The sequence below is a fragment of the Panthera onca genome, chromosome A3 (genome assembly GCF_046562875.1).
Source record: "Panthera onca isolate mPanOnc1 chromosome A3, mPanOnc1 haplotype 2, whole genome shotgun sequence".
In the NCBI taxonomy this organism is placed as follows: Eukaryota; Metazoa; Chordata; class Mammalia; order Carnivora; family Felidae; genus Panthera; species Panthera onca.
The window spans coordinates 136,121,143-136,141,889 of record NC_138341.1 but is presented as its reverse complement, the minus strand read 5'-3'; the positions used below and the strand labels follow the sequence as shown (position 1 = coordinate 136,141,889).

Below are 20,747 nucleotides of genomic sequence, written 5' to 3'. Positions count from 1 at the left end.
TCGCGCACACGCGCGCGTGTGCACACGCACCCGCGCGCGCTCCCCCAGGCCCCCCGCCGCCTCGCTGTCCCGGGACCTGCAGCTCCCACCGCAGAGCGCTGCCGGCGATTAACGGCCGCGCTGGGAGTCTGTTATCTTTTATCTCAGGGTCTCCTGGAGAGCAGCATTTCTCCGTGGTGGCCCAATGACACCTTACCCTGGCACAGACCGTCCTGCCGAGGCCCCGGGTGCACTTTACACTCGTGACTCACGGGCACCGGCAGGCAGCGTCTCCCTGCCTCTCCCGGGAGCTCGGAGCCGGCGGGTGTGGGCGGTGGCAGGGGAGCAAAGTCAACCCAGAGGCAGGTTAGCGGGTCTGGGCGGCCCGGCCTCGCCGGCGGCTCGTCCTGGACCTCCTGCCCGGCGGAGGGCTCCCGGCTTCCCCTCCGTTTCCTCCGAGGGCGTCCAAGTGCAAAGTACTGAGGGCCCTTCCCGCTCACCTGGGCAGCACAGAAGACAGGGCTGCTTTATGTTGCTGTCGCGTACCACCTGCCTGAGACCCGTGCCTGGGCACCCGGGAAGCTCTGACGAAAGAGTCGGGGAGTGAACGAATGAACGGAGCGGGTGAGTGAATGAATGAACGCTTCCCAGGGATTTGGCCCGACTGCTGACCTCTGAGAACACCTGGACGCCCTTGAAGCCCCTCCCTTACCAGCGTCCCCCCCCGCTAGAGGGAGGGACGACACGCAGAGGCAGGGCTGTACCTGGCACTGGGCACCTGTGCTGGACTGGGGTGCCAGGGGACTCCCCGGGGACTCCCTGCATGGCCAGCTCACGGGCCAGGCCACACGGAGGGCACGGGTGGTCGACATAACACACATCCCAGGTCCTCTGACGTTCCCCCCCCGGGACTACTCCCCTAACCAGCTGCAAAAGTCACAAGGGTGTCGCGACCTCCACCCGGCTCTCTCAGGGACACCAGTCCTCTGAACACGGCCACTGTGCTGGGAGGAAGCCCGAACGAGCCCGCACGCAGAGATCACACAGAGCAGCCAACGTGGAGAGAATCTGAGGCCTCACAGCCACGGCCAGTGCCAGCCACGGACACGTGAACGCACGAGCCGAGAGGTGCCCGGAGCCCCAGCCTCCCGGACTGGCCCCAGCGGACCGGCAGAGTGCTGACCCGCGGAACCCACGAGCGCCACAGATGGTCGGTTGTGTGCACCACTCAAAGCTGCAGAATCTGCTGAAGCCCCCAGAACTGAGCTGACGCGGGAGCTTCTGGAGCCCACCCCCACCCCTTCCACGCTGCCCCGTCCTTGCGTCCCAGTCAAGGAGTGGGGCGTGGAAGACATCCTGGAGGGTCATTTGTCACCGATCAGGACAGATGCTTCGTGGGGGGCTCTGCTTCAGTGTTTGGGCCCCGTGCTTTGAAAATGAGGGAAACCCAAGGCTAGGGTTATCTTCTGTTCCTGCCGGGCTAGAACGTAGATCGTTTCAGCATCATCCTTTCCTTGGAATTAAAATATCCTTCGTGTACATGGTAAAATGGCTCGGACTGAGGGATGGCTGGAGAAAGGGAAACGAATCCACGAAGCAGCTAAAAAGAGAAAAGGGGTAGAAGGTGGTTTCCAGGTGTGCCCGGACCCAGGAGGGGTCAGAGCTGCTCAGACCGCTGGCTGGGTCCACTGCCCTCGGCCGCATGGCCCAAAACCAACCACCGGGGTGGACGTACCAGGCACCCGCACTGTAGGAGACCAGCGTGGCTCCGGCCCTGCCCTTGGAGGCTTCTCATCTACTTGATGGCACAGGAAGTGCAGGGACAGAGAACCAAGGATACAGGGTGCTGAGGCCAGAAGATGCCACGTCAGCTGGATGGTCCGTAGAGGGAGATATTTAACTGATCCTTAACCAGGTCAGCAACCTGAGCCCCACGATTTGAGTGGGGGCCCACCGTGACAGTCAACCACACATCTGCTCTCCCCAGGGAGAAAGTTCTCCCCTTTTCTGGCCTTCCTCAGCCTTTCTGACTAGTCCCAGGAGAGCACCTCGATCCGGAATGTCTATAACCACTCTCACACAGTCTTCCTTTTGGAGCTGAGAGGCAGAGGCCACAGGCTTAGAGCCTCGGGCAGGCCATAGAATCCACATAGGATCTCTTTCTCACTCTTCTTTTGTTACACCGTGGTAAAATATGTATAACATACGATTTCCCCTCGTAACCATTTTAAGTGCACAGTTCAGTGGTACTAAATGCATTCGCATTCTTGTGCAGCTATGGGCTGGGCCCCTCTCCATAGCCCTTGCGTCACGTAAAACTGAAACTCTGTACCTATTAAACACTAACTCCCCATGTTCTCTCCCCCACAGCAGACAAGCCTTTTGTGTCTGGCTTCTTTCACTTAGCACGATGTCCCCAACATTCATTCATGCTGTAGCAGGTGTTAGAATGCCCCTCCCTCTGAAGGCTGGATAGTATTCCCTTGGAGGTATAGGCCACACTTGGCTTACCACCTGTTGATGGACACTGGGTTGCTTCCATGTTTTTTAGCTGTTGGGAATAACGCTGCCATGGATGCGGCTGCGCGAACATCTCTTCCGGACCTTGCTTTCGACCCTTTTGGGCGTGTGCCCGTAGGCGGAGTCCCTGGATGAGATGGTAATTCTGTCTTTACTGTCTTGAGGAACCTCCATACTGTTTTCCACACTGTCGGCACCATTTTGCATTCCCACCAAAGCGCACGGGGGTTCCGGTTTCTCCCCGTCCTCGCCAACACTTGTTTCTTCGTTTTTGATTTTTTTTGATAGCAGCCATCCTGATGAGTGTGAGGCAAGGTGGTATCTCACTGTAGTTTTGATTTGCATTTTCCCACACGATGAATGATGTCGACTGAGCATCTCCTCGTGACGTGTCTATTGGCCTTTTGGATGTCTTCTTTGGAGACGTGTCTATCCAAGTTCCATGCCGATGCTTGAATCTGGTTGTTCCTGTTGTTGGACCTAGGATTCGGCGATGTCCTCATTGCACTTACCTTTACCTTTATCTTGTATTTGTGGCAAATGACACTGGATTTTCCATGTGTGGTGGTGAAGAGAATTCCTTTCGAAATTAATTTACTTAAGTAAAAAAAAAAAGTAACCTGAATTAAAATATGAAGCAGTCATCGTAAAGGTGGTTTGGAGACTTGGCAAGATGATAAAACTGCTTTGTCGATAACTGAAGTCTGGAAAGATCTCATTAAACTAGACAAGGAGGAGGGGCAGGTTGGAGGGGAGAGGGCAGCAGGGGGAGGGCAGAGAGGACAGGGGAAGGAGGATGTGCCCTCGTGGTTTGATGGTGGCCGGGTGTGTGGAGGGAGGAGGGTTTGAGAAAATCGGGAGTGGTCTGTGAGTCAGTACTCTCAAGCTTCCTCATCCTGTTTCTGCTGGATTATCTGTCCACTTAATGGCGCGTTGGTGGATTCCTTAGCCGTAACCTTGAAGGCCACTGTAGGAACCACTGGTTATTTTTGGCCACCCGTCCTTCGTCCATGTGCTCGGTGGGCCTGGGACTCCCAACGCAGGCTTGTGACTGGGATCTGGCCAATCAATAGATCCTGTCTGCTTGGCCACCATGATCAGTTCAGGGCTGGGCAAGGTCAGACGAATCGGTCAATCTCAGGACTTTTGCCAAAACACTTGAGAGAGAAGTTCTCTATTCACTGGGATTGTGGAGGAGAAAGGAATGTACCCGAAGCTACGGGTAGCCACCTTTGCCACCTTGAAGAAAGACCTTGCCTGACGGTGCACCCAACACAGAGGAAAGGGGAGCCAAGAGCTGGAGAGACTGGGTTGGTGTCCTGTTTGGAGCTGGATCTGTCTGGGCCTGAAATCCATACTATCCCTACAGCTTTCATTTGTAACAGCTCATCATTTCTTTTTTGTTTCAGCTTACTTGGGATTCCGTCACTTTCAAAGGAAAAAATAATGCTGGCTGGAACACTACCAGTCCACCCGGACTTCAGGCTAAACAGTGTGCAAGGGAAACGGACAATTCACGTGACTCGATGGTGAGCTGATGGTGAGGGTTTTGATCATGGTTTTGCCCTTGTGACAGCTCAAAACACCTCATACTATCATTATCCCCATTTTCTAGATAAAAAAGGCTCACGCTTACAGAGGCTCAAAAAGGTTAGAGTGACCGGCCCATGGTCACACAGCTATTAAAGCGGCAAAGTCAGGATTCAGATTCAGTATTATCCAATTCCAGGGACGGAGTTCATGGCCATCGGGCAACTGCCTCTCAAACTCCTACCCCGGGTCTATAATCATCCTCACTTTCTCCTGCGTATCGTTGACAGATCGTCACCTCGCCACGCGTCTAGCTTCTTATTCCCGGCCTCTCTGATGGCAGGTCACTCGAAGGACCCTGTTCCCTCTGCAGTGGACACTACTAAGTGGCCCCTCTCCTCCTCCAGTGTCTGCCAACCCTCCCTGGTGGTCTCCACCATGGAGCACGCCCCTGAGGGGAGCGGTGTATCAGGACGCTTCCGGGATCCCGCCAAGTGCAGGGCAGGGTCGTTCCGTTTACTTTCCATCCACTTCTTCCAAGCAGGCAGATACGCAGCTGGATCTTTGAGACTGTACCTCTCACTTGAACTTGGATTCAGAATCCAGCCGTTAAGAATACTGTGACTTATCTAGATAAGCATCGCCTCCAGTTAGCTCTTCATGTGCTTTATGACTCTTTTGAAGATTGTTTTCTTTTAAATTTAGGGGATTTAACTAAGAGTAGCGTAATACGTTATGTAGTTTTCCATTACCCTGGAGTTTCTTCCTCCTGACCAGCCTAACCAGCGGAAGCCTGGACTTGCTCAGAAACCAGATAATTAAGTGCCTTTCTACAGCATCCAAGCCCTAGCTGGGCACCTCCTTGTCAGCATGGGGCTCATTGTAAGACACCCTGCAGGATGTACGCGGCTCCAACCTCCTGGTGTTAAGAGCGGCATTCATCGCGTATAAAGTTCCCCCTGAAATGAAATGCCCTGCCAAATTGCGTGCGTTGAAGGGCTAAAAGAAATCGGTTGATCTCATGAAGGAATCTGACAGTGAGTCTAGCAAAACCCGTTTAAAGGAGCTCCCAAATTTTGCCTGCATTTTCCGTGGTGGACGTTTGCCGTTGTTACCCCTTCAACATCCTGTTCCGCCAGGTCTGGACTATATCTTCCCTTGAGAAACTACCTCTCCCCACACTCTGTGCAGCCTGTGTGGGGCTCCAGGGCTAGGCTTATGTCTGTGGACTAAACAGAGCATCACAACACCTTTGAGATAGGCAGACCTCCGGAATAATAAAAATAATACATTTGTGTTGTTTTAAGCCACTGAGTTTGTGGTAATTTGTTCTAGCAGCTAGAGGAAATCAACACAACCTTGAATACGATGATTGGTTGGAGGACGGGGCCGTGAGCCAAGCCCAGCCCCATCAGAGCCAATGAGATTCAGTTCTGGGACTTTGAATGTTTTTTTCCGTGGAGTTGCTGAGCGAACCAGAGGGAAGCCTGAAGGTGCTGGCAGCCATCTTGTCACCACGAGGAAAAAGTCTGTCCAACACAGAGAGAGCAGAAGTAGAAAGTAGGAGTAGGGAGCTGAGACTATGGGTGGAGCCCCTGGGTCCAACATGGCACCCAGGACTCTTCAGCTACATCCACCAGTACATTCCCATCTTTGTTTAAGCCAGCTCAACCTAGGTTTCTGCTACCTATAGCCAAAAGCATCCTGATATTTTGCCTCAACTTATCGCGACCCTGGATGGAGTAGCCTGTCGAGACAGCCGGTGCAGAGATGAGGGGGTCAACAGGTATCAGCTGGCGATAGATGCAGCTGCCGATGGTTGTCTCCAGAACAGCAGCAGCACGGGCATGCTCGTTGACCTGGACAGGGGATGGGAAGTGTCACCAAAATAAAGATTTAAAACCTGTCCAGAAGATCTGAGGCTCCACGCTTCTAGCAAGCGAGACACGAGTGCTCATCCAAAACCATTTCTTGTGGCAGCAGAAATACACAGCGTGGAGGGGAGGGAGGGCCGCCCCAACCCTGAAACAGCACGTTAGACCGCCATCAAATGCAATGCCAGCCCGGAGCCCCATGCCACCTGGCACAACAATGTGCCCCAGAGGGACCATTTCCCGAGAGAAAGACAGAGTCTCCACCTTCAACAGCATCAGCCCTCGGCGGAGGCAGGTTTAGTTTGGGAACCCCCATCCTACGCGTCAGGACCTGTTTTTCTTCAGCGACGCCTCCAACTCATACCTCCCCGAGCCCCTCCCAGGAGCCCCCACCTGGACCACTCACCCATACAAACACACCCTCTCCACTTATCTCGACATGCGTGCTTTTAACGGGTGCCTTCAGTGCCTGCCGGAGGTGGGAATTTCAGGCATCCTAGTAGATTCGTGGGAGAGATGCTTTTGAGCAAGTTAAGTCAACATGCCACCACGCACCTGCCTGTTTTACCCACCTTGAAGTAGCCTTGACTCTTATCAGAGGAATTCATCGCAAACTGTATCCTTCCTAAGCTCGTAACGTGGTGAGTTCCTGTGTCTGCCCAACGCGACCAGTCTCTGGATTTGGGGAACTTGGTTCCAGCGGCTCTCCAACACTTTGATCTGTTTGCAGAAGAAAAATATTCATGCAAGCACTCTCCTCCATTCCCTCCACCCCATTTGCATGAATCCTACCCAAAGCCACTTGAAAACCCAAATGCTGCCCCTTCTAGGAAGTTCTCCCTGATTTGCTTGCTTACAGGAAATACCTTCTGACCCTCTTACACCTGTTTATAGCCTCTGAAGACTTGTAGCAACACGTAACGGTAACACTCCTGGGCTCTGGAGCCAGACCTGGCTGGGTGGAAATCCTGGCTATCAGCCTTGCCAGCTGCATGACCTTGGCCAAGTCACTTCACCTCTTTGAGCCTCGGTTGCTTCACTTTTGAAATGGGGATAACCGTAAGAACTACCTAGTAGGGCCAATGCATGGATTAAATGAGGGGATGTAGGGAAACGATTGAATACGGGGCCTGACCCAAAATGAATAAGTATTTAATAAGGGTTACCCGGCTGTAGTAGCAGCTATGGTTAGAGTCGTATGCATAGTGTTCTCTCCTGGTAGATGAGATGTCCTTGGAGGACGATGTGTTTGTCATCTGCGGCCACGACAGTGTATGTAACAAACATCCCCACACCGTAATGATGGCGAGAAAGAGCGTTTGTCCACGAGGCGGCTCTGCGCTCCTGCTGGGCTCGCTGGCAACCAGCTGGCTGCCGGGAGATCCAGGTTGACTTTGGGTGGGAAAAAACTGATCACCGAGCTCTGCTCCGTTTGCTACTCATCCTCTAGCAGCCCAGCCCAGGCGTGTCCTTCCCATGGTAGAGAGAGGGGCCCCAGAGACAGCAAACCCGCCGCACAGACCCTTCGCAGGCCTCTGTCGGTACCACGTCTATGAACATCCCACTGGCCAAGGCAGCTCCCGCAGCCAAGCTCTTGTGACTCGGAGGACACGGCCAGGCTACGGGGTCAAGGGCATGGTAAGGGAGGTGTGAAACCCACCATGGGCAGGGACCGAAATCCTACAGTAGGCATAAAATGGCACCTCGATCCTGAGGAATCGGTAGTCAACGTTGGTTGACCTGAGCATGAATTTGGGCCCCAAGGTGCAAAACATGAGAATCAGCAGCAATTAAAAATAGAGGAATTCATAGAGTACAGGTGATTCATGGTCACTAGGGTCTGAGGAGGGCTTCCTCACCCAGCTAGCTGCATTGCCTTACATGGAAATATTTCAACTTCCACTCTGAGGGTCAGAGGAAAAAATACCTGTTGGATTTGCCTACGTTCTGTGCTGTGTCACACTCTTGCCCTCCTCACCTCGGTCTCCCTCACACCCAGGGACCGTCCGGGCTTGGGGAACAAGTACAGAAACCAAGGGTGAGAGGGACCTGAAAACACGTAGGGTGAAGGAGCAGAGATGGCCTGGGAGTGGGGAAAGGCAGGACAGAATCTGAAGGCGCCCCCTGATTCCCGAACTTTCCAGAAGTTCAAATAAGGAAGGGATCCCTCAGAACTTCTGGAGTTGTAGCACAGACGCACTTCCTTCGGAAAGAAATTTCACAACCGGGTTGTTAATGAGCTCCACATTTCCTTGTGTAGGCAAGATTTCTTTCTAAAAGGACGAGAGAAGCCGCCTCTGCAGGACATCAGTTGAACAAAGGAGCAAAGCCGTCGAGTCTGGAAGTCATAACTCAAGTTCAGAAATGCAGTGATGGCAGGATTTGACCTGATACCTTCCCAGAGCCGGAGAGCAGCGAGCAAGCTCTCCTGCCCGAACATGGTGATGGACTGGGGCAAGAGAAGGAAACAGTACGGCCTTTTTTTGTTTTGTTTTAACCGTAGGATGAAACTCTTAGTTTCCAGAGGATGTCAACTGGTGTCACAGTGAAAACACAGTCAAAAGGGTTCTAAGTTTGTTCCTTTCATCATTCAGCAACTATTTGTTAAGCCCCGACCAGGAGCCAGACGGTGCCCCGGACGGTGCCCCAGATGCTGCCGCTGGGACTGCAAACCAGGCGCGAGCTTCCGTGATGCCCACGTGCAATCGGCAGGAAAGACAGTAAACGGTAAAAACACAAATAATTAACTAATGCGATTTGGGGTTGGGACAAGTTCTGTAAGGAAACACGCGTGAAGGGAGAGCTAGAGAGTGACCAGGAGGGCAGGGCAAGGGACCCCACTTTGCACTGAGTGGAGAGGGTGGCACTCTGGGGACAGGCCGGTTAGCGGAAGAGTTGAAGGAGAAGGCCAGCCCCGGACAAAGATGGCGGAGTGTTCTGGACAAAGGGAACCGCGTGCGGGATGAACGTGGGGACAGTGACAAGGCCAGTCCACCGGTCACTCTTCACAGAGTCATCTGACCTCACTCAGACCCCAGACCAAGACCGGTTGGCTCTCCTGGCCTCTCAGGACTGATCGTTTACAAGATTCTTCAGAACCGCGACAAAATGCCTACTTCTGGGACGGTCCGGTGACCATGATGTTGCTAGAGGGCACTGGCCACGTCTCCCTGTTCAGTGCTGTGACCCCGTACCTGACACTTAGTAGATGCTCCACAGGGACACTCATGCCTTCCCTACACTCTCTCACATCATCCCGACGGCACCCCTACCCAGTGGGTATCACCATTGTCACCATAGCACGGATGAGACCGAGGGAGGAGAAATGACTTGCCAGAGGTCACACAGCTGGGAGGGGGTGGGGTCAGAATTTTAATTCTGGCCTGTCTGCCTCCGATTCATCCAGGGATGGGCACAGGATCCCGTCAGAGCCAATGACATGCCAGGCAACATTTGCCTTACACTTCATCTTTTTTCTAGAAAGATCTCCACTGGTTGCATCTCCTCTCGTGTTCTCCAATCTTCTCAGTTCCCCGTGGTAGAGAAGCCGTCCCCATTCCCTGCTGTGGCCACCACAGCCCAGAAAGAATGAGATGCCAGGAGACGCTTACAAGTAGGAAAATGATGAGTTGCGTTGGCCTTTTCCTTGAGTTTACGAATAAGTGATCACCTCATGCCAAACGCTCAAGGCAGGTACTGTCGTGTGATAGCTCAGCCCACGAGGGAACAATCCATGGACCACCAGCGACTAGGGAGCAGTGTGCCTGGTGCCTGTCTCACGCAAGTGAGACACTTGTTTGCACCTTAGAAGCGTGTGATCAGCAGGGGAGATGAGGAAAGGCGGGAAATCACTAGACCACGATGCGGGGCGGGAGTGACGAGGGGCTCCCGGTGTCCGCGGTCTGTAGGCTGACACACATCCTGAAGCCGCGAGGCCAAGTGTGAGCATGGCCTGCGGACCATGCGGCAGGACGTCACACACGCATCCTTGGGCCCATCGCCAGCACTCCTCTGCCACCACTCACTCAATATCTCTCTGACCCCACAACGTCTCTCCTCCAAATTTTTGCCTTAGAAAGAGACAATGTCCTTTACACAAACGGAAACCGGTTTCGCGTGCCCTACAGAGAAAGTAACTAGAAAATAACATAAATGCACGTGCAAAACAGCCTGATCAAATGTCTGACCAGAGAGGATTGTGTGCCAAAGGCTCTCCTCAGCTCTTGGCTGGCCCTCTCTTTGTGCAAAAAAAAAAAAAAAAAAGCAAACCATCATCAGGGAGGTGTTCAAGGTAAGCTGTCTGCAGAGGGAGCGGGTCCTGGAGGCAGAACCAGGGAGGGGCCTTATGATGGGATTAGTGTCGAGGCCTTGGCCCCATGGCCCCACGCCCCCGGAGCTATCTCCCACACGCACTGGAGCCTGCCTGCGGGGAGCTGTGGGCAGGACATCCGTATCCGGTGAGCTTTCGACGCCACTCACCACGCTGGCTGTGAACACCCTGCTCAGCTCTCCAAATCTGTGTCCTCCTTGGAAAAACCGTGACGACAGTGACCCCCAGCCGGCTCACGGGGCTGCTGGGAAGAGTCTAAGTGAGGCGACAATGATACGTACATCTGAACAGCTCTATGCTGGTGACAACTTTGCTGCCATGCTGACGATGACAAGGGTGACCGTGGAGCCCCGCGAGGGGAGTGGCCCACGCTTGCTCTCGGCTTGTGTATCGGGCACTTGGCCTCAGATGCTGTGCTTACCCTTTAGCAAGGGAGGCGGCACGAGCCCAACAAAACTAAGGGGACTGATGTGACAATGGCCACAACGTCGAGCTCAGGGTGTTGGGCCAGGACAGTCCAACCGAGCCTGGGAATCAGAGAAAGCCACCAGAGAAGGAAGGGCCCTGGTGCCTGGGAGGGAAGAGCTGGGAAGAGGGAACATCCCGGCATGCAAATGAGCAGGGCCGGCCAGCCAATGGGAGAGCAGCTCCGAGCACCCGCCCCGGGGATCTCCACCCAGCCTCCCTCTGGGCCAAGGCCAGTGGGCCTCCCGGCCTCCCAGCTCTGGTTGACCTGCTTGATCATGGCTGAGGGTGTGGCCAGACCGGGACCTGCGGGCCTTCATTCCAAAGGGCGGCCCCAGGCGCCCAGCGGCTGCCTCCACCCTCCATTCCCATCACCCAGTGAACCTTGCTCCCCCTCCTTGGGCTCCTCACTACCACACAGCCACAGACCCTACCGCCAGGCACTCCCAGGCACGGACTCAAAAGCAACCCCAGGGTCACTTCTTCTGCAGAGTGTAGGAGTTATTGATAAAAGTTGAAAACTTTGATGTATCATGTCTGCCTCAGGGAGGCTTGGGGCTCTTCAGGAGACAGTCTGAAGACAATTCCAGAAGACCGCCCATCTCAAAACCAAGAGCTCTACTTTGGCTCCCCAAATGCATTTGGGACCAGCTTTCCACCACAGTACCGAGTACGAAGCAAACACGGGAGGGATGCCGTTTGCGTGGCCAGAAATGAAACCCAATAGACGGGAGTCAACAGAGTTATCTACAAATCATTGGTTATGATTAATAGCGATCATTTATTGTCTCTGCTGTGTGCCAGGCACCACAGTAATGAGCTCTTTCCCTATCTCATTGCTCTGAACCTCTGGGTCAGCCACGGAGTAGATACCTTTATGATCCCTTTCACCATCTGGGGAACTGAGGCACAGAGATTAGGTAACTTGCCTTAGGTCCTAAAGCTCAAAACAAAGGGAGGCCCTAGGCCAGACTTGAGGTCTGTCTGACACCACACCCAGGCTTCTTATCACGTCCTCACGCTTCCTCGTCTGTGGCAGCACGTCCTTGATGGAAGGGGAGCCCCTTGAGGGTGAGGTCCACGTCATTATCACGTTCATATCCTTAGTGTCTCTCGGTACCTGGTGGGTGTGGACATCCATCCACAGCTCATCAAGCGAGTTTGCTGAACTGAGCTGGCATCCACAAATTGGGAATGAGGAGTGCCCGATTTTGAGATGTGTTCTAATGTCTAGGATTCATGTTGAAGAAAGTGGACCCAGCCCCTTCTCTAGGGGAGAAGGCAGGAATCTTCCGGCCTTGCAGACCTGTGTGCCTGTTTCCACCAGGAGCTGACTTGTGTTCGCCATCTTGGGAGCAGAGGCTGGGAACGTGCAAGGCGGGATCAAAAGGACCCTCTGGCAATGCCACCAGACCTCACGAGGAATCTCCAGCTGCCGCCCCCTCCCCAACTCCCGTATTTTCTCAGAAGCAAGGCAGACCACCCAGGGGGAGCCCACAGGGAAAGCGGAGATGCCACTGGTTTCTACGCAGGCCTGAGGGTCCCTCAACTCCCCTGCAGACTGGAGTCTCTCCAGGAGACAGAAGGTGGGTGAGTCACAACTTTAGATCATTCAAAATAACCGTGTCATTTGCCATTGTCGATGGCCTGGTGGTTCATTCAACACCCACGTGTGTGTTCGGCACAGGTGCCCAACCTCGTGGCCCACCCACCTTGGAGTTCCACTGCCTGGGAGAGAATGGCCCTTGATCACTGTGGGCTCGTTAAGCAAGATGATCGGTACTCGAAAGAAGAGAAGAAAGAACAAAAAGAAGGGCCGGGGCCGGGGGTGGAGCGAGGAGCAGACTCGAACACCTGAGCTCGCCGGGCCAGCTGTCGGCATCCAGGCATTGGCGGGTGACGGGGGCACGGGAGAGCCCGCGACCAAGCAAGATGGGAACCCCAGACCCCTGAAAAGAGTCTCCAGCCAGAAGAGGAAGGAACACAACAGCAAAGGGCAGAAGCCCTGCCAGCTGCTGGGGTCACGGGGTGCACCGTAAGCACCGTCACAGGCTTGCTGGTGGCCTTGGGCCCCCATGTTTGCCTCTGTAGACAAGGTGAGAAAACAGGAGCCTGCCAGACTGGGGTCTTCTCTGCCTCTTACCCATCCATCCATCCACTTAGCAAATCTACTTATGACCATCCATGACACAGGGACTGTCTCTGGCACTAAGGAACAAAGTCCCAGCCCTCAAGATGCTTACAGTTCTGTTGGGGGAAGATGGAGAATAAAGAACATGGAAGAACATAATTAGACTGTGGAATGAACTGGAAGGAATGGCGGGGCAACCCCGAACAGCCAGGGAGGCCGTTCACATTGGTGCTGGCGGAGACCGCTCTCGGTGGCTGATGTTGGAGTGGACCCCCAGATGGAAGGGTGCCAGATGTTGACGGGTCTGGGCGAAGGGTGTTCCCGGAAAGAAAACAGCCAGTCTGAAGATCCCAGAGGGGTGGAATCGAGCCTGGCACTTGACAAAGAGGAGGACGGAAAGGCTGAAGGATGTGCACTAGGTTTCTGTGGCTGCTGTAACCGATCGTCACAAAATTGGTGGCATGAAAGAAAAGGAATTCATTCTCTCACCATTAGAAGACTGAAATCAAGCTCTGAAGGCGGAGACTCCTTCTGGTGCTTTCTAGATTCTGGAGCTCTGGGTTGGGGTAGTGCAGCCCCCATCAGCCCTCACTCTGACCCCATCCCACCCCACAGCCTCTTCTTCCCCTCTCCGAAGGACAGGAGACATCAGATTTAGGGCCCGCCCTAATCCAGAATAATCTCATCTAACTTAATTATATCTGCAAAGATCCTCCAAATATGGTCTCATTCACGGGTTTCATGTGGACATACGGTTAGGCGAGGGTCACCATTCAACCCACTTACAGTCTGGCGTCTGGCTCCCCAAATTCACATCTGTCCCACATGCCAAGCACACTCGCCCCACCCCAAATTCCCAAAAGTCTCAACCCATTATGGCTTCAACTCTATGTCCCAAACCTCATCTAAATACCATCTGTTCAAAAGTTCCAGATCTCGTGATCCACATGGTCTACACCAGGGAAGGGTGAGATGTTACCTGTGATCCATCCTGGGGCAAAACTACCTTCCATCTGTAGACGGTACACCGGGAGCCCAGTTACCTGCTCCCTGAATACATACAATGGCGGGATAGGCATGGGGCTGACGCCGCCATGTCACAAGAGAGAGACGGTAAGAAGTACACGGGTGGCTGACTCCACATGGGTTAGAAATCCAGCCGCACCAACCAGTGCCAAAGCAGGTTTCAAGGCCTGAAAATAACCCTCTGTGGATCTGCGTTTGGGCCCTTGAGTGCTCTAGCCGCATGTAGAGAACGGACTGTAAGGACCAAGGTCAGAAGCAGGGAGATCAGTCCGGAAGCTCGTACAGACCAAACAGAACATGCTGGTGGTTTAATCTGGGATCATGGTGGTGGGAACAAAGAATCGTGATCGGAGTTAGAAAATGTTTTGGGGGCAGAGCCGACTGGATTTGGTAGGTGCAGGACCCCCCCCCCCCCACGCCTTATCAGTGGGGGATACGTTCCAAGACCCCCAGTGGATCCCTGAAACCACGGACACCCCCAAACCCTACGCCTGCTTTTTCCTACGCACACATACCTACGAGAAAGCGCAACTCGCACACAGGCCTGGTCAGAGGTCAACGGCATCAATATGGAGATGGAACAATTACCACAATAGCCTGTGATGCCGGTTAAGTGAGTGTGGCTTCCCTCTCTCTCTCAGAACAGCCTCTTGTGCCGTTCTCCCCTCTTCTTGTGAGGATGTAAGGCGATGAGCTGCCTCCATGGTGACGCGGAGTGAGGTGAGCGACACAGACCGAGGCTGCGCCCGACCACCCGACGACTGGACGGGGGTTGACCACGAGTCACCGGCCCCGTGAAAAGCGAGACTGTGGATAGGGGGTCGCTGTCCTGAACTTGAGGGGAGACAGAAGACTGTTGGGAAGGACAGGAAACACCTCCTAGGGTTCTGGCTTGAAACCCAGAGGGGACAGTGTGGGAGGGGTCTGAACCCAGGAAGTTCTGTCTGAGTGAGGGGGGTTCTTCATACACTCTTCGTAGCGGAAACCGGACGGCGGGTGGCCTGTGTGCCCCCAGCTGAGAAGGCCCTTCCCGCAGTGCTCAACTGCTTTGTCTCTCTTACCCCAGCCCTCACCTCTGCTTCCAACTCAAAGCACGCTTCCCACGCACAAGCGCCGGGATGAAAGGGAGAAAAGTTATTCTCGAAGGCTGACCGCGTAACCCAGAGTCCGGAGAGGGCCTCCCTCCAGCTCTAGGTGCCCCCACCCTCTGCACACCCACTGGCGGGAACGCTGCGCTAGGCCAGGGGTCGCGGCGGCCCGTCTCGGAAACCAGCCCCCCCACCCCCGACACAGGGCCCAGGCATTGGCTCCGTGACTCCCTTGTTGTCACCAGCCACCATCTCTCAACACCACAGTCATTTACAGCTCGAAACAATCTTGGCATCTGTTAAGATCACTGCTCCGAACAGACTGAAGGACAAAAGGGAGCGACAAATGAAAACCTTTGGGAAAACGGATTAACGAGGCAAAGTACAAATAGTACACATACTTCACACTTTGAGGAGACCAGGAGGGGCTCTGAGCTGCCTGCCTTGCATGCACAACAGCCAGGAGAAGCTGGCATCTACCATATTTGATTTCTTGCTTTCAGTTTTTCCCCAAATGTTCCTTATTGGGGATGCCGGATCACGTAAGTGATCTCAGGGCCGTCCCACAGCAGAACCTTCATGAGATAAACTGAAAATAATGTTTATCACCTTCTGGGTACCTGCTGGGTGTCAGACATTGGCAAGCAGCTTCTCTAATACAGAGCAGTAAGGAAGGTCATTTTATCCCTGTTTACAGATGGGGAAACTGAGGCTCAGAAAGGCTCAGAGAATGAACCACGGTCTCACAAGGGGGATGGTTGGGTCTGGAGATTAGAACTGGGGAGTGGTCAGCTGATAGGTCGCATTTATAGCTTTAGGGATAAGCTCACTTCAGAAGTAAATGTGGATCGAGAAGACCTCTGGAGACTGAGATGTGAGGTGATCCAGGGTTTAGAGCTGGGAAGAGGAAGGTGATCCAGAAGAAGGGACTCAAAAGAGAACCCAGCTGTGTTCCCTACTGGACCACTGTCCCCCACCGATAATGGGGGGAGGGTCCAGAGACCAGTGATCGTCCCCACATTCCCAGCACCATGTGTCTACCAGGCTCACCTGTTTGCTCAACACTTGAGAAGTAATGGGTAGGTGTCTATGGGCCAGAGGAGGAGGCTGGCTATACAAGGTCATTAGAATATTGCATAGTCTGCCTGTCACATGTCCAAGGGCAGCCAGCATCAAGTAGCGATCAAGGTCGACCCACCTACCAGGTCACTCAGGTATATGCACACCTGACTACATCAGTCAGATAATGCCAATAAATAAAAAAAGCAAGGTCCCTAGGCAACACCAAGTTACAAAACACTAAAAAATCTGGGCACTGTCCTGAGAAAGTTTATAATCTAATGGAACAGCTAGACAAGAACCAAAATCACACAGATGCCGTGGAAATGTGGCAAATTCAAATAATGCATAAATACAGAAAAAGTTTCTAATGGCAAGCCTAGGGAAAAAAAACTATTGTATATATACTCAAATGACTTTTGGCAAGGGTGCTAAGACCATTGAACGAGGAAAAAAGTCTTTTCAACAACGCTGGAAAAACGGGATGCAAAAGAATAAAGTTGGACCCTTATGTAACACCATATAACTGTACAAAATTGCACCAAAAATTAACTCAAGATCATCCAAGGATTCAAATGTAAGAGCTAAAAGTATAAAACTCTTAGAAGAAAACATAAAGGAGACGTTACATACCATTGGATTTGGCAATGATTTCTTGGATATGACAGCAAAGGCTCGGGCAACAGAGGAAAACAGACAATTTGGACTTCATCAAAATAAAAAAAAAAAAATCTGTGCATCAAAGGACACCACCAGCAGAGCAAAAAGGCAGATGCACAGAACACACAGCACAGAAGAAAGGGAGAAAATATTTGCAAGTCACATCTCTGGTTAGAGATTAATATCCAAAATATGCAGCGAATCCTCAACTCAACAATAAAAAAGCAAACAGATTCAAACATAGGCAAAGGACTTGAATAGACATTTCTCCAAAGAAAACATACAAATGACCAACAGGCACATGAAAAGATGCTCAACATCACTGATCACTAGGGAGATGCAAATCAAAATCACAAAATGTCAATCCGTGCCCGTTAGGATGGAAACTATCAGAAAAATACAAAAACAAAAACAAAAACAAAAAAACGGAAAATAAGCATCGAAAGCAGGGATACAAACCCACGTTCATAGTAGCGCTTGTTCAGCCAAGGGGTGGAAACAACCCAACTGCCCACTGATGGCTGATGGATGAACAAAACGTGGTCTACACGTACGTACAAAGAAACATTACGCAGCCTAACAGGTGGGTTGGGGGCGTCCTCACACCTGCCACAATGGGGATGAACTATGGGGACGTGGGGCTGAGTGAAATGAGCTAGTCACATCAGGACAAACACCCTGCGATTCTATTCTCATGAATTACTTGGCGTCCTCAAATTCCTGGAGACAAAGAGGGGAATGGTGGGCGCCAGGGGTGGGGTATGGTGGGGGTGGGGTGCTGTGGGGGAAGGGGGTCAGTGTTTAAAGGGGACAGAGTTTCAGTCTGGCAAGTTGAAACAGTTCCAGAGACGGGTGGTAGGGACGGTCCAGCAATGGGAAGGTACTTAAGGCCATGAAACGGTGCACTTAAAAATGGTTCCAATGGTCAATGTTACGTTACGGAGTTCTTACCGCAGTTTAAAGGAATACGTTTTTTTTTTAAAGGAGGGGAAAAAAGCTCCGGTCCCCCACAAAACAGCATTCCTGTCGTCACTGGTGGCCAAGCGAGGGGGTCAGAACCCTTTAGTCTAGACCAGAAGGGCATAGAGGGAAATCCTGAGTCTTTGCAAAAAGTAATTAGGACACAGGGGTCCTTCCTTCTCTCAGCTCATCTACGACACATAGCTCGTCTGCAGTGACCAGCTCAGAGTCTTTCTCCCTCCCACACTTGACAGAGGTGACAGGGAGGGACAGCGTGCGACCCAGGGAGGGGCCCTGAAACACGATCCGCGGCCTGCTGCTGCTATAACGTGGGCGCGAGGTGCCCAGCACAGTGCGGGGCACTTGAACTGTGACAATGACCACCGTTTGGGCGATGTGCGCGGTCAGCTGCGGATTCTCCAAAGGCACCTGCAGGGAGGGTGGAGGGCGGGGATTAAAGATAATAAAAGTTTCAAGTGAAAGAGATGCTCTGACTCCCTGATTAAAACAAATAACAGGAGGAGGGACAGGGCAGAGAAGTCAGTGACAATGACATGGAAGGCACAAACCCCGATGTGGCTACAGGCTCAGGGCCAGGACGGGACAGCCAGCATCGGTGCTCCGTAAATGAGGGGCAGAGACAGTCCAGATGCGGCTGTGGCCCCGACGGTCCAGACCACACAATTTTTCTATAGAAGAAACTCTTTCTCTCTCCAGGTGGAACATTGGAAGCCTGGGTCCTGTTGTTTCAATGGCTTCTCGGAGGCCGGCTCCCTGGAGGGGTGATCACTACACAGGGGCGAGGAAGGACTCCCGTGCCCTCCCATGCCTCGGGTAGAGCATCACCCGTGCCAGTCTGTGACCAAGATTCTCGGGCACGGTGCGTCTCGGGTCACCCGAGTTACAATTTTCAAACTTGCCTGGACTTTGAAGACAACCACACTCTTTTTGACCAGTTTCTCTGTCAAAGGGAATTGTAATGTCAGATCCCTCCAGGTAGAGAAATGAAGGCCTCTGTTCCAGTCTGGCCTGTGTTTGGAAAGAGATACGTTATTTAATGACATTTTGGAAAATATTTCAAATTAAAGGATTCTTGTGATGTCCAGACAGAATAAAGAGTAAATTGCCCTACAGAGTTGTCAGTGACAGGAGACAAGTTTATTTGCTATTTGCACAGTGGGTTTGTTTGTTTGTTTGTTTGTCGGCCTTAAATATTTATTCGGCATCAGTCTCTTAGATTTTCTTGAAAAATCAGTTTTGAGATGTGTGTTTACACAGATTCATCCAGGCAGGACCTCTGGATCATGCATCGATTTGATCAAATCAGTTGAAAAACCAAGCACACGGGGCCACTGGCCTTGCTGGTTTTTTGTTTTTCCACATCGGCTAATTAAATTGGTTTCAATGCAATCTTTTTTCTGTGTCACTGAGGAACATATGATTGTCTCCTCTTTTTGCCTGACATATTCTCTTGACCACCGCCCTCCTCCTTCCCCAAAGCCCGTGTGTTTGGGAAAGAGGTGGGGGAAACCCCTAGGAGCTTGTCTCGGGGGGGGGGGGGGGGTTAAAAACCAGCAAAGCAAGGGGTAATGAAATTAAAGGTGAAACCGAGGCAGAGCACCATCCGCTCTAAGATTTTTCAGTTTGGTGTTTGCCACGGTTACATTTCCCACAACAGAGTTGGGAACTCTGACACTTTTTGTGTGTCCCAGAAAAAGCATTGTGGAAAAAGGTTGTCCCAGGGCAGTGTTGCCTCTTACCTCTGACGAGGTCTTTGTCGACTGGCTGCCTTTGTTCTCCATCACAATAGACTTGTGAATGAGATTTCATGGTTACAAGTAGCCTTGGACACCCAGGGACGCAAGGCACGCAAGGCACGGTTGGGCCTCGGGAGAAAACCCTCACATAAACCGAAGGGGAAGCCAGACTTTGTCTAAATAAGCTTAGGGACAGAACAATTCGGAAACGAGGCGAGACCAATGGTGTAATGCAGAGTAATGAACGTTCAAAGCTGTCCAGATGCAAGAGAGGGGAAGACTGCGTCGTTCGGGGGCCTGGCTGAAGTCAGAGGCCAGTTAGGGGACTGGCCTACGAGGCCCGGTCCCCCCGTCCCCTCCGGCTAACGCGCGCAGAGGCTTTGCCTTCCGAGACCCGTTTCGGAGATTTTTTTCACACCTGCAAAGCAGAGGAAGGGAAAACACGCATTCTAGTGACAGAACCCAATTAATTACAGGATCTGCTACAAACACTCAGCTGCGTAACTTTGACAGAAAGCGAATTTGTCGTCTTGAGAGGAATCTGACATCGTAAATAAATAAGTGTGATTAGGATGATAAGCCAACTCCTACCTACTTGAAACCCCTTCATTATGAAGAGAGAGAAAGACAGAGACAGGGTGTAAATTTGAGCAAGACGGGGAGTGTGTGGCAAGAAATTAAATGAGCCCCCACCAGGCCAGCGGGTGAGCGGCGGTGACAGGCCGCCTCGGGCCAACGACACAGATTTATCTCCCGGGGTCTCCTGGAGTGTAACCGGCTCGGCTTGGCTGTGGCACCTGCATTTGGAGACGCGAGCCTCGTCTAGACCGTGAGTAACACGGTTCAGTTCGGTTCACCTTATCTCGTTTGAGTTTGTGGCGTTCACCCAGTCCGGGTGCTACTTTTTATTGGAGACGGCCCAAAATTTCCAGAATGAGAAGAGTGTCGACGTCGGTGGTTCTCAGCCGGGGGTGATTTGCCCCCCACCCCGACCCCCAGGGAGCTCTTAGCAGTGTCTGGAGACTTTTGATGGCCGCAGCCTGGGAAAGGGATGTTGGCTGCCGGCCCCGAGTGGGCGTGGAGCCCAGGGATGCTGCTGACGGCCCACAGCGCACACAACAGCCCTCACGGAGACGCACCTAGCCCCAAATGTCAACGTGCCAACGTTGGAAAACCTTGAACCACCGGACGGTACATTCGAAAGCATTCGGTCGGTCTGACAACAAGCCTCTACAGTGCGTTGCTTTGCACACCAGCCTCTGTGTTTAGAAATCAGAGAACTCTTCCGATTACACGAGACAAAACCCAACTCAGATAAGCTCAGACCGGAACTTTCCAGCCCCCGCTGGAACTTTCCATGAACTGAGC

General features: G+C 52.7%; 1 long non-coding RNA gene across 1 annotated transcript; it reads left to right on the top strand.

Moving 5' to 3' along the window:
* The first annotated feature begins 60 nt into the window (after window positions 1–60).
* Window positions 61–17,400, top strand: LOC132670932 (uncharacterized). The gene is made up of 3 exons (XR_009606936.3): window positions 61–603; window positions 3,909–8,630; window positions 9,384–17,400. It is a non-coding gene; the product is annotated as an uncharacterized LOC132670932 (long non-coding RNA).
* Window positions 17,401–20,747: the final 3,347 nt, after the last annotated feature.